The sequence below is a fragment of the Felis catus genome, chromosome B2, assembly GCF_018350175.1.
Source record: "Felis catus isolate Fca126 chromosome B2, F.catus_Fca126_mat1.0, whole genome shotgun sequence".
NCBI lineage: Eukaryota > Metazoa > Chordata > Mammalia > Carnivora > Felidae > Felis > Felis catus.
In genome coordinates, this window is record NC_058372.1 from 92210013 (window position 1) to 92223660 (window position 13648).

General features: G+C 33.6%; 1 pseudogene; it reads left to right on the forward strand.

The window, feature by feature from the left end:
• The window catches only part of LOC109500111, a 225919-nt pseudogene that overhangs the window by 48972 nt on the left and 163299 nt on the right, over positions 1 to 13648 (forward strand).

Sequence of the window (13648 nt, forward strand, 5' to 3'; positions counted from 1 at the left end):
ACCACACTCAGATATCACCTCACGCCAGTCAGAGTGGCCAAAATGAACGAATCAGGAGACTATAGATGCTGGCCAGGATGTGAAGAAAGGGGAACCCTCTTGCACTGTTGGTGGGAATCAAATTGGTGTAGCCACTCTGGAAAACAGTGTGGAGGTTCCTCAAAAAATTAAAAATAGACCTACCCTATGACCCAGCAATAGCACTGCTAGGAATTTGCCCAAGGGATACAGGAGTACTGATGCATAGGGGCACTTGTACCCCAATGTTTATAGCAGCACTCTCAACAATAGCCAAATTATGGAAAGAGCCTAAATGTCCATCAACTGATGAATGGATAAAGAAATTGTGGTTTATATACACAATGGAGTACTACGTGGCAATGAGAAAGAATGAAATATGGCCCTTTGTAGCAACATGGATGGAACTGGAGAATGTTATGCTAAGTGAAATAAGCCGTACACAGAAAGACAGATACCATATGGTTTCACTCTTATGTGGATCCTGAGAAACTTAACAGAAACCCATGGGGGAGGGGAAGGGAAAAAGAAAGAGGTTAGAGTGGAAGAGAGCCAAAGCATAAGAGATTCTTAAAAACTGAGAACAAACTGAGGGTTGATGGGGGGTGGGAGGGAGGGGAGGGTGGGTGATGGGTATTGAGGAGGGCACCTTTTGGGATGAGCACTGGGTGTTGTATGGAAACCAATTTGATAATAAGCTTCATATATTGAAAAAAATAAAAAATAAATAAATAAAATGAATGAATGTGTAGTACTTATTTATAAGCACTCTGGTAATAGGTAGTCCCAATGTTGCTTTGGTGGCTCAAGTGAGGAAATTGCCACCTTCTTGTCTGTGTATCTTCCATTCTTTGTGTATCTGTGATGTCTTTTCTGTGGTTACAAGGTAGAATTATCTGAGGCAGAATCACTCACGAATGTTTATACATAATATTCCCCTTTCTCCTTAATTAATAACAAAAATCATTAATTAATCTTGTTTATGACTTTACAGTTTTATGTTTTGTTATATGCCTTGCTGATAAAATTGGATACTAGAGAGGAAAGCAGAATACAAGTCAAATTTTGGACTATCCAACAGGCTTAATGACAAAATCCCATTAAGTTACTAATACAAATTAGAAAACTATGAAATATAAAATGCAATGTGTTTACATTTAATTGCATTTTAAATTGATACATTTTCTGTCACCATAGCTAAAGGCATTTATGAATAATAAAGAGCTCATCACTGCAATTTTCCTTCAATCTTTAATGAATAGGAATCAGTTAATTTATTTTTAACTGTGCCCTTTTTACATCAATCATTAAAATACATAAGAAGTAATGCCCCTTCATTATGTCTAAATTCTTTCCTTCTTTTTATAATTTTAAAATAATTAAAATATAACAATGAGATATGTGAGTGGTGAATGACTGGGTGCTAATCCTAAAACCAATACTACACGTTATGGTAACTAACTTGAATTTAAATAAATTAATTTTTTAAAAAAGAATATAACAATGAGTGCAATAAACAGGTAAATCTGAGCTATCAGTTTAACAAAAGACGTTCAATTGGAAAATCAAATATATTTTTTATTTAAAAAGTAAAGTATTAAATTCCACTTAATTTTTTAAAAGTTCTAATTATTATTATAATTATCTAGGAGTCGGGGCAACCAGAATTGATAGCCCAACCAAAACAAAATAGAACAACTTGGTATCATTTAATAAATGGGTAAAAACTCACATGTATACTAATTTCTAGCTTATAAAACACCTTCCCTAGCTATCACTTCAGTTAGTTCTTATAGTTGTTCCAAAAAGAAAACAGTTGTTGTTATATACTTCATCTTACATGGAGGGAAACAGACCTAGTTTAAAATAATTAAACGAAGACCTAAGTCTAGATATTCTAGAATCTTTTTGCTTTTTATTCACAGGAATTAAAGAAAGTATTTAAAAGTGTGTAATTTGTAGTCAGAATGCTTTTTTAAGTCTTGTTTCCAACTTCTCTGTTCCCATTATTTGAGGGCAAGCGTCTTCACCTACCCAATGAGGATTATATAGAGTTCTGAGGTTAGGGAGTTTTGTGGGAGTGGACTTAAAAATATGAAGCAAATCAATTCCTACTGAGCACATTATACGAAGTTAATACATGTTAATTATTACCATGTCCCCCTTCATACAGACATTTTTATCACTATTGCATCTCTGATATGTAATAATAAAGGATAAATGTGGAAAGAGGAAAGTGCTAAAGGCTAAAATTGTTAAAAACATAATAATAAATTCAATATATCTTAAGGATGCAAAAGAGAAAGGTTGAAAGGTTATCATATTGTTGGATAAGGTAAATATTTATTTATTTGAACGAAAAGTAGTTATTTCTTTAGACTATAATGGAACATTTGAAATGGGATTATATGTTCCATCCATTCTTTTGGAGTTGTTAGAAGTTTTTATCGTTTTTTTTTCAATATGGTGTTTTAATGGTCAAGTAAAAGAAAAATTCTATGCCATCAAATTATGTATAAAAACACATGCGTAAAATCAATCCCTTTTGGTAGTTTTAAATTTTTATTTATTTATTTATTTATTTATTTATTTATTTATTTATTTATTTATTTATTTATTGAGAGTGTGATCAGGGGAGGGGCAGAAAGAAAGGAGAGAGAGAATCTCACGACTGAGAGATCATAACCTGAGCTGGAATCAATGGATGCTTAATGGACTAAACCACCCAGATGACCCTCAATTACTTACTGTTTATTAAAATTATGTTGCACCTAATCATTTAGAGAAGTATATTTTAATATATATCCAATTATTTACATTTTATATATACTAAATAAGAATGTATTGTGATTTTCATGGTGACCATTAGGTTTCTTGGTATTTAATGTCATTTTATGTGTGTCTGTAAACAAAAATAACCTATTTGTATTAGGACTCTTTCACTAGTTTCAAATTCTTTAATAATAATACCTTGTGTGGAGACAAATTGGCCAGAGGATTTTTCTCAATTTCTACTTCACTCTTCAATAAAGATCTCCCCTTATCCACACCTTGTAATGCTCCATTCAGTGTTTCACTTTTACTTACTGCTTTCTGCTTGTTACCTTGGTTGAGAGCGAGGCTGCAAAGTTCTGCGTTGTTCTGGTTAAGCCTCAGTCGTAGGTGAGTACTGTGTCCTTGGGTCTTGGAAGGGTCCTCTGCATTCTGCTCTTACCATAGCTATAGTTCTGGGTCTAGCACATATTCATAGCCTTTTTTTCCCTGTTCCTCTTCTACAATTGCATTTCTTGTTTACTGTTGTCTTAGGGTGATCATGTATGTAACTCTACCCCACTCCCCCATATTTTAAGCCTTTTACTCAATAGAAAGCATAGCAGGGGACGATCTTATCAGAACTTTCTGCTTTTCTCATAGTAGCTAATGTCCCCCTCCCCTAGGACTGCGCCAAAGTTATGCTTATTCAGGATTCTGAAAATTTCTTTTTGTGAGTTTAGGAGGTTGCTGGAGAAGAGCCTCCAGATGAGTTTACGCCACCACCACCAATGTTTGAAGCCACCAAAGAACTTCATAGTCTTTCACCTGCCCACATGCAGACTCCACCAATTCATTAACAACTGTAGCTCAGTTATTCTTACCAGTGTGTGGGACATCTAGAAAGCAAATGTTTTCTTCTTGTCTTTCTCTGAAGGCCCCTTTTGAACCAGTATTATTAGAGGTGACAATATTATTGTTACTGGCTGTGTTAATGATGGCACAAGATTAACATGGAAGTATTAGCAGCTGCAGCAATTTAAATTCTGATAGTAACTTTGGAAATGGTGACATGCTTGTAAAGATTTTACATGGTTTTCTCTTCTCTTTTTCTTAGAAGAAAAAACTGGTTAATTTTTTCCTAAAGTGAGCTGAAGGAAGAGGTACTGAGAGGGCCAGTGGCAGACATTGAAGATGCTTTCAAAAAGGGCTGATTGGCATTCGATTCTCCCATTCTCAAGTTGCTTGTCTATTTGGTAGCTCTCCAGTGTCTCTACCTCCTATATAAGAAAACAGAATTGGAAATAAATTTTAGAGAGCAGGGGGCGGGCAAAGAAATGAAGCAAGTGACATTTATTTTTGGGGGGCAAGGCAAAAATATGTGTTTCCTGCGGGTAAAGTAAATAACCTAGAGGGCTGAGCACATGGCAAAATAACCTGAGGGGAAGTGTTTGTGAGGGACCTTCTCTCACCAATGTCTCAGTTCCACATATTAGCAGTAGAGGGTGTTTAATTCTCTCATTTTTCCCAAGAATGAGGGCATTTCCAGGTTGCAAGACTTTCTGTGCTGAAACCAAGAAAGGCCCCCAACAGAGCAGAGAGAATTGGCTGCAATAGCAACCAGGCAGTTATTAGCCAGAAAAGTTGTGATCCACAGAGAGAACTGAAAGAGTGACTAGTCAGTAAAAAGAAATCTGTGTGGAGGAAAGAGCAGGCCATACCTCATTTCCCACTTCAAGTTTATTGAACAAAACTAAAGAATGAAAAACCTTTGAATCAAATATAAGAATAGTTATTTAGACTAGTCTGACATGTTGAACATACTCAAGCAACAACAACAACAACAAAACTATAGGATATGCCCAAATAGAACATTTTTAGCTCATTGCTTCCACATGTATATTCAAGACTTCCATCTTCCTTCAATGACCATGAACAACATTTCTGAGATTGTCTCATGAGTCTTACCTGTGTTTATAAATAAGGCTAGTCCCAACTTCCTCTGCTATATTGACCTGGGCATGTTCCTGACACAAAATTTTATTGAAAACATATAGTTTTCTCTCCAGTTGCATGAACTCTTCAGTTCTTGGTTACCGCTTCTCTGGTGCTCTTAGAGAAAAAAGCTCTTGCCCTGCTGAAAAAAAGATGGTTTTCTGAGAGTTATCACAGGTGAAAAATCGTAGATGTGCCAAACACCATTCATTTCTATTTAGTTTCCACTTCAACTGATCCATGGTATATTCTAAAACACATCTGGAAGAAAATCTCTCAAATATATATCACACATTGTCATATGGACCATAATGCATCATTATTTGTACCCAAGATGTCATATATTCCTGACTGATTTCCTGAATAAAACATAGTTATTTCTTTAGAATTCTCTTTTTTTGCTCTCATTTCTTAACTAAGGGGCCAGTATGGAGATCACATTTTATAGTATTCTTTCAATTTTTCATTTTTCTCATAGTCTTGCCCCCATGCATTTCTGCAGAAAATTTACTTCCTTCTAAAAAGTCTGAAAACTTCATGGTACTGAACCTTCTGGATCTCAGGAGAGATTTAGCCAAGATCTTACAATATGTGGGAAAACTAGCTCCAGTTATTAATTTCATTATTATAAGAGAGAGGAGAAAGATTGAAGTAAATCGTATTTTCTTAAATAACTTGCTTAAAATGCATAATTTGTTCAGCATTGTAATATTTTTGAGAAGGAGTTACTAAGGAATTTTGCTACTATACACTTCAATCTTTTTTTCTCTGTGTAGACTATATTTTTTTAGAGCAGTTTCATGTTCACAGCAAAATTAAGTAGAAAGTGGAGAGGGTCCTCATATACCTCCTTCTCTCACAAATGCACTTATCCATTAACATCCCAACCAGAGTGGTACATTTGTTATGATAAATTAACTTATATTATTACATCCTTATCACCCAAAATCTATAGTTTACTTAGAGTTTACTCTTTGTGTTGTACATTCTTTGATTTTTGGCCAAGCATATTGACATGTATCTACTATTTTAGTATCATATAGAATAGTTTCACTGTCCTAAAAACCTTCTATGCTCTGCCTATTTATATCTCCCTCCCCGCAACTGCTGGCAGGCACTGATCTTTTTATTGTTGCTATAGATTGCATCCTCAGAATGCCATGTAGTTGGAATCCTACAGTATGTAGCCTTAGATTGCCATCTTTCACTTAGTAATAGACACTTCAAGTTCTGTTTCTTTTCATGGTTTGATAGCTCATTTCTTTTTAGCACTGAATCATTTAATTGTGTAGATGTACAACAGTTTATTTATCCATTCACTTACTATTTTTTTTACTATTTTTACTATTTGCAACTTTTTATTTTTTCCATAAATTTCCATTAATTTCCATAAATTATTCCATATTTTTCCAATATTTTTACTATTTCCAACTTTTAGAAATTATGAACAAAGATGATATAAAACATCTGCATGCAGGTTTTTATGTTAACATAAATATCAGCTCATTTGGGTAAAGTCCAATAAATGTGATTGCTGGATCATATGGTGAGAGTACGTTTAGTTTTAAAAGAACCTGCCAAGTGGTTTTCAAAGTGGCTATGTCATTTTGCGTTCCCATCAACAGTGAATGAGGTTCCTGTTACTCCACATCATCACCAGATTTTAATGTTGTCAGTGTTGTGGATATTTGCCCTTCTAATAGGTACATACTAGTATCTCACTGTTTTTATTTGCATTTCCCTCATGACATAGGAATTTGTACATCTTTTAGCATGTTTATTTCCTATCTGTATATCTTCTTTGGTAAGGTGTCTTTTGCCAGTTTTTAATTAAGTCATAAAATGTTTTCTAGAATTAGTGATATAGTTTTCGCTTTATGTAAATTACCTTTATGTAATTTATTATTACATAATATTATTACATAATATGTAATATTATTACATAGATCATTGCAAATATTAGAGAAACAGTATACATAATTTTCTCTGTAATTATAAAAATATTATAATAATGCACATTAAATATTTTTTGAATATTACTATGTGCAGCTTTCATTTGTATCAGCAGTAAAAGATAGTGAAAGATTTATATATAATTTTAATTAGTGAATTGTACTACAAAGAAAAATAAAGCAGGGTACAAGGATGGATAATGATAATAGTAATGTGCCATTTTAGATAGTATGATTAAGAAATGTTGAATGAAAGAAATGTCATTGAAACAATTGTTGAGGAGAATGAGTTAGATATCTAGCTATCATCAGTGTAATGTAAATCAGTGGATGCAAAATCTCACCGGCAACACCCCAATTCTTCCTGATGGCATGTGTGTATTCCAATAGCACGGCACAGTCTGGAAGGAATGAGGAACTCCTCAGGTTGGAGGAGAAAAGGAACCAGGGGCTCTGGATTTTATAGGATTAGTTGAAGGGCAGAGTCATTGGTGCCCAAGGATATAACTCATAATAAGAAAAGGAGTTACTCACCGCACACACTTACACTTTTCTATATATCAATTATCGTTTTCACACCAACCTATTGGATTTCCTGTCAAGGCATGCCATTAGCAACTACTGCAAAAAAAGAAAATTCAGGAGTATTTAGTGTCCCAGAATTGAAGTAAAAGAATATTTTAAAGAAAGAATATTTTCTTTTTTTAAAGAAAAAGTATGTCTACTCCCAGAAAGAATATGGAGATATACAACTCATCATTTGCATTGGCAAAATAGATGAAAATATTTGGGATCTTCTGAATTCACATTACTTTTATCACCAGATAGAAAAATATTCTTCATTAAGAAATTAACATTAGGGGTACCTGGGTGGCTTAGCTGGTTAAGCTTCTGACTCTTGATTTCAGCTCAGATCATGATCTCACAGTTCTTGAGTTCAAGCCCACATTGGGCTCTGTGTTAACAGTGCAGTGCTTGGGATTCTTCTTCTCTCCCTCTCTCTCTGGCCCTTCCTCACTTACTCTCTCTGTCTCTCACTCTCTCAACATAAATAAATAAACTTTTAAAAAGTAAATTAATATTAAACCCATATCACACACTTGCACTAATGTATTTGCACACACATTTTAAAACTGTTGGGATGAATTAACTTTTGAAAAAAACTAGGTAGAAAATGGCAGACATGAAGTATTTTGGTGCAATTAAAATTTCTAAACTTATTGAAAATAGTTAATTGTTAATTTCTTAAATGGTCCAGTTTGAGGTAAGCTTTTAGCCATTAATTAAAAAGAACATAAAACCAACATAGGATTATTGAACATAAAATGATAAATCCAAATAACCTTCATCTTGGAGATAAGATTCATATTTTCAAGTAAAAAGGTGTAAACAGTAAACATAATATTCTATATTTAGTTGGAACTAATACAAAAATAACAAATTTCTCTATAGTACTGGCCCTAACAACAGATTGATCAACCCATAACTGATCCACTAATTATGGTACATTTGTGGCAGAATAAAACGAACATTTTAATTGCCTATCTCTAATTTGTTTTAATGAGTCAAACAAATATTTTAATTAAACAACCTTAAGTAACATGATGAAACTGAACTCAATAGAAGTTAATTATGAAAATAATGTGATAAAATTAAAGTGCCTGTATTAAATTAGAAAATGTCCAAAGGAGATATATGGCTTTGTAGTTAGAAAATAAAATTGATGTTGTAATGGCATTATGGCCCTTTTAGAAACCATGGGGCTTTAAACAAACAAAGTATTATAAGAGCCAAATGAACAATATATATCTAAGATGCTCTTTAAATTATAGTAAGTATAATTTAACACAAATCTCTTATGTAACACACAAATCTCTTATGTAAGTGTAAGAGATTTATACAAATTTGAGATCAAACTCCCAAAAAGGGTTGGCTTCTGTCCTTTTTTTTTTTTTTTTTCACTGATACATCCCAAGTGTCTAGATCAGTTCTTGGCATATGCTGGTAGTGCTTAATAAATATATGTAGAATACAGGGCGCCTTGGTGGCTCAGTCATTAAGCGTCTGACTTTGGCTCAGGTCATGATCTCACGGTTGGTGAGTTCGAGCCCTACGTGGGCTTGGTGCTGATGGCTCAGAGCCTGGAGCCTGCTTTGGATTCTGTGTCTCCCTCTCTCTCTTCCCCTCCCCCACTCGTGCTTTGTCTCTTTCTGCCTCTCAAAAATAAAGAAATGTAATAAGAAAAAAATAAAAAAATATAAATAAATATATGTAGAATAAAAAAATAAATGGTTCTATAAATATAAAATGAAATAAACTTTTACCCTTCCTAATACAGCTTAAGGATTTATCTGAGCATCTTTTAGTTTGCTGGTCTATGTGTTTAGAACTTTAGAGTAACTGATACAAAATACAGGTTTTAAGGAATATTGTTCAAAAAATTTAAATGTATTTAGTTTATTGCCTCAGAGACTTTTGGAAGTTAATAACTCAATGAAAAAGGTTTAGCAACCAAATAAACTGCCCCTAGAAGGATGAAATGGAATTTTGGAAAAAACTAGTCTTCAGTGAAATATTTAAAATTAGTCATGGATATGTATTTTAGTGACATATTACTGTAAATCTATGATATATATTTTGCTTTGTGCTTATGTTGAAGAGTTAATATTATGTGATACTGCAGTAAAGCAGCTAATCTATGAGAGGAAGAAATCTGGCAAAACATTTTTGTATTTCTTGTTTCTGTTTTAACTATAGTTTAAAACATTTCCTCTGTAAAAATCATATAGTTTCAATCTCCCTATAACATTAGTGTATGAGAATCTTCTCCAGGAACACTCAGAGATTAACATTACATCCCAAAGAAAATGTTACTTACATTTAAACAAAGAAGTTTTTGATTTTTTAGAATATAAGTTTAAAATATTTAAATATATTTAAATATAAGTTTGCAAAGTACTAAAATCTGGAGCTTCTCTGTTACTGTGAGTTCTATGTCACACAAAATACATTCAAGATTGATTTCACTTTGAAAATGTATAAAAGTATTTAAGTATATTTAATATATGTTATATGAAAAAGTATATTCATATTATAATACATTGCATATATTTCTTACATATTATTTTTATTTGTTTATATTCTTAATGATGTTTTGTGCTCCTACATCAACTCATTTTTAAATATACAACATCACATAGTAAACTGTATATTAAACACAAAGGTAGTGTGATAGGTATTTGAAAAGGTCTCCTCCTAAAATCCAGAACCCAACAAATATGAGACCTCAGAAGAGTTAAGACATCAGGGAAGGTGATTTTAATTATTGTCAAATCATATTTATTTTCCAGATGTTCTACAATGTATTTGTAGTACTTTCTTCACCTGAAAAGAATTTATTTATAATTGAAATCTTAAGTTGAATACTGAAGTTTATGGCTGTACTAGCAAGTTCTACTTTATGGTGAAGTGGTTTTACAAGCAATATTTCTTTATTCACATAATCTACACATTTAAATTCCTTTGAAAGATAATACAAAACTTTCTTTTACAACTCAGGAGGTTAAATAAAATTTAGGCACACTGGTGATCTACTTCACACATGAGTATACTCAGGAGAAAAAGAGAACTACTTTAAGGCTATTGATTATAGTAATAGGTTACGTCAATAATTGTTACTGATATTAATTCATATACTGTACCACAATATCAAAATGCATTTTCACCAGAAACTAAAACAGTAACTGTACAAGTTTTCACTTTGATGTTACAATCCAAACATTTAGGATGTTAAATCTCTTCTCTTTATACATCCATCTGGCTCCAATACTGATGCCCTTCCTTCTTCTTTATCTTATTCAACCTCCACATTATTTTCAGAAAGATTTGTAGATTTAGGAGATTTGCAGATTTCTCTTCTAGAAATCCTTCAAAGTCATTGTTTGCATCTCTTTCAAATGCATTAGCCTGAGACTTATGACCTATTATTTATTCTGGTTTCTCCCCCTTATTGTTCCCTGCTTTAAGGTTCACCAGCACTTATACTTTCCCATAACCCACCACATTAAATCTCCATCATTTTAACAATGCTATCACTGTAATAAATACATTGTGTGCTTACATAGAAGCTAATGCCCTTTCCCCTTCAAAATGTAACCCTACTGCAACCTTTTTTTTTCCCCTGAAAACATGATTTAATTTCCCAAGATGGCATAAGCTACTGATTTTTCTATTTGTAAATGACTATACATAATTTTTATACATTTTATGACATTTTTTCTATTAATAATATTACAAAAAAGCCTTATTTTGTATTTGTTTCCCTATATCTAATATTCTGATCTACCATTATAGTTCTCAAAATATTTGCTGTTATTGAACAGAAGAGCAGAAGTCAGAATCTTCTTAAGAAAAATCTCTGTAAGGCAAAGAAGAGCTGTAACAAAGAAATAAAAGGGGCTTGGATGAAAACAGAGCCAGTAATACATGAAAGCATTCTGAATTGAAAAAATATTCAAAAATAATAAAAACATTGACAATTTTCTAATCATTAACCAATGCAGAATCTGAATCTTGCAATGCAGCCGGGTATACTGGGTACAATAAGAAAGTAGTGTGTGCATTTTTTTATCATTAATTTCCCTCTTTCCATACACCCTCTAATGTACCTCCTACTGAAGCAAACAAAACACTTTGTTTTTAATATGCCCCATAAAGGAAAACATCTCTTCTGATTAAGCTTACAGAATGAGGTAATCTCATTTAGCTAGGAGGTAGAGCAGCTATAAGTAGTTTGACTAGAGTGACACGCCCAGCACTTTCATTCTATCAGGTGACATTAAACTTGAAACATGAGTGTGCATGTTATTGGGAACATAGATGAAGGTACAATTCTGTTATTAACATGATAGTAAGAAATTCCTATTTCTATTGCTAATGTCTTTTCAAAAGTTAAGTGTTTGCAATTGTGATAATTTAATTATGGGTGTTTTGGCTTCCTTATACAAATCACGAATACTCTTTCAGAAAACAGGCCAACTCTATGGATGTGTGAATTCCCACACGTCCTAGAGTGCAATTAACTTTACTTCTAACCATGCTGTGGCACCTGCAGACAATGAAGAAATCTGTTACAAGAACTATTTCCATAGCATGAATATGCAAGCACCAGAATTAGTGTAATTCATTCAGCTGCAGATTATCTAGACTCCAGCCACAATACATTTTATTGCCATGTGTCAGTTCACTGACAGCTTCATAAATCCTGCTCAATAAACATTAAATGTTTACTTCCATTGTCTCAAAAATAGAGAAGCCTATGGAAAGTTTTCTAGGATAGAGCTGTGTAGTTTTGCGTTCATACAACAACCAGAACAATTCTTATCTAAAGTTGGAGTTAGTATGTAGGGGCATATATTTTCAGTGTTTCACAGGTATTGTTATCTGGGACAATAAACTGAGCTGGATATAAATGGCTCCCTCAGAAAGAAAAGTAGTAATATTTATTTTTTCACTAAAATTTGAGTTTGAAGTCTGTATCGGAATACAATGGACATATTATTCTAGGTAAAGGAGATAAAAATAGATAAGTATTAACATATTTAATGTAAAGATTTGCTATTTATGGTTCAGTTTCAGGTCAGGATGTTAAAACTGTTTCCCTGAGAATTGCTATTTCATTTTCCTCCAGTAGATTGATTGAGTGAATATTTTAAAATAATATACTGTAAATAGATGTGAATGGATTTTCTGTTCATGAATATCTCAAAATCACACAAAATCTAGTAGTCTTTTACATTAATTCCTTCTAACATGAGGAATGAATCTAAATAGTACTAACTACAGCTCTGAGGCCACCACACAAATACCCAAATCTCTCTTACAGATTTATTGTTCTTATTTATTAATTTATTTTCTTTTTTTGCATGGCTTAGTGTGCATGTAAGGGAACGTTTATTGAGGCCCTTTCTCTTTGTCTTCCTTCAGGTCTTGGTTGTGCTTTGCACAATGTCTCTGGGATTTCCTTTACCCAGTGCATAACCCTCTTTGTGAGAATATGCAGGATAATTTAAGTCTTACTTGTCTATTTGTATCTTAGGTAAAACCTTTAAATTACAAAACTGAGTAGGGTAGGAACATACAGTCTTCCACTGGTTCCCCTGGTGCTTCCTCATCAACAACACTATTTCTCTGTCCTTTTTCCTAAACAAAGCAGCTCTCTCCAGAGTCACTTATTTTTTTTTTTTCAACATTTATTTATTTTTGGGACAGAGAGAGACAGAGCATGAACGGGGGAGGGGCAGAGAGAGAGGGAGACACAGAATCGGAAACAGGCTCCAGGCTCTGAGCCATCAGCCCAGAGCCTGACGCGGGGCTCGAACTCACGGACCGCGAGATCGTGACCTGGCTGAAGTCGGACGCTTAACCGACTGCGCCACCCAGGCACCCCCAGAGTCACTTATTATCCTGCTTTTAGACGAGGGCATTCACCAGTCCCTAACTTGGAAGATACTATCGTGAAATGTGGGGCGTAGACTAGGGGAGATGAATGTGTCTCCTCTGTTTTATACTCAGGGATTAATCTCTTTTTTACCCTTTTTTGTACCACCTGGAACTATGAGGATTAGAAAGAAAATGTTTTGAGGTGTCGACTGAGATTATTAATGCTAGTGCTGCTGAAATGGCTCCTGTCTACAAGCCCCATGCGAAAATGATTGGACTCACAGATTTAGTTTCTGAACTGGTAATGTAAGGCAGTTAGCACAACTCAACTGAAATTGTTAATCTAATGGGATCCAGTGGTCATTTCTAGAAAACCAACGAACAAACTTGCAAGCTCCCACTCCAATCAGTAACTCACATTAATAGAGGTATTTTAAAACACTGGATTTAAGTGATGTCTTCACAGATAGGTGAATGACAAATTTCTAGTT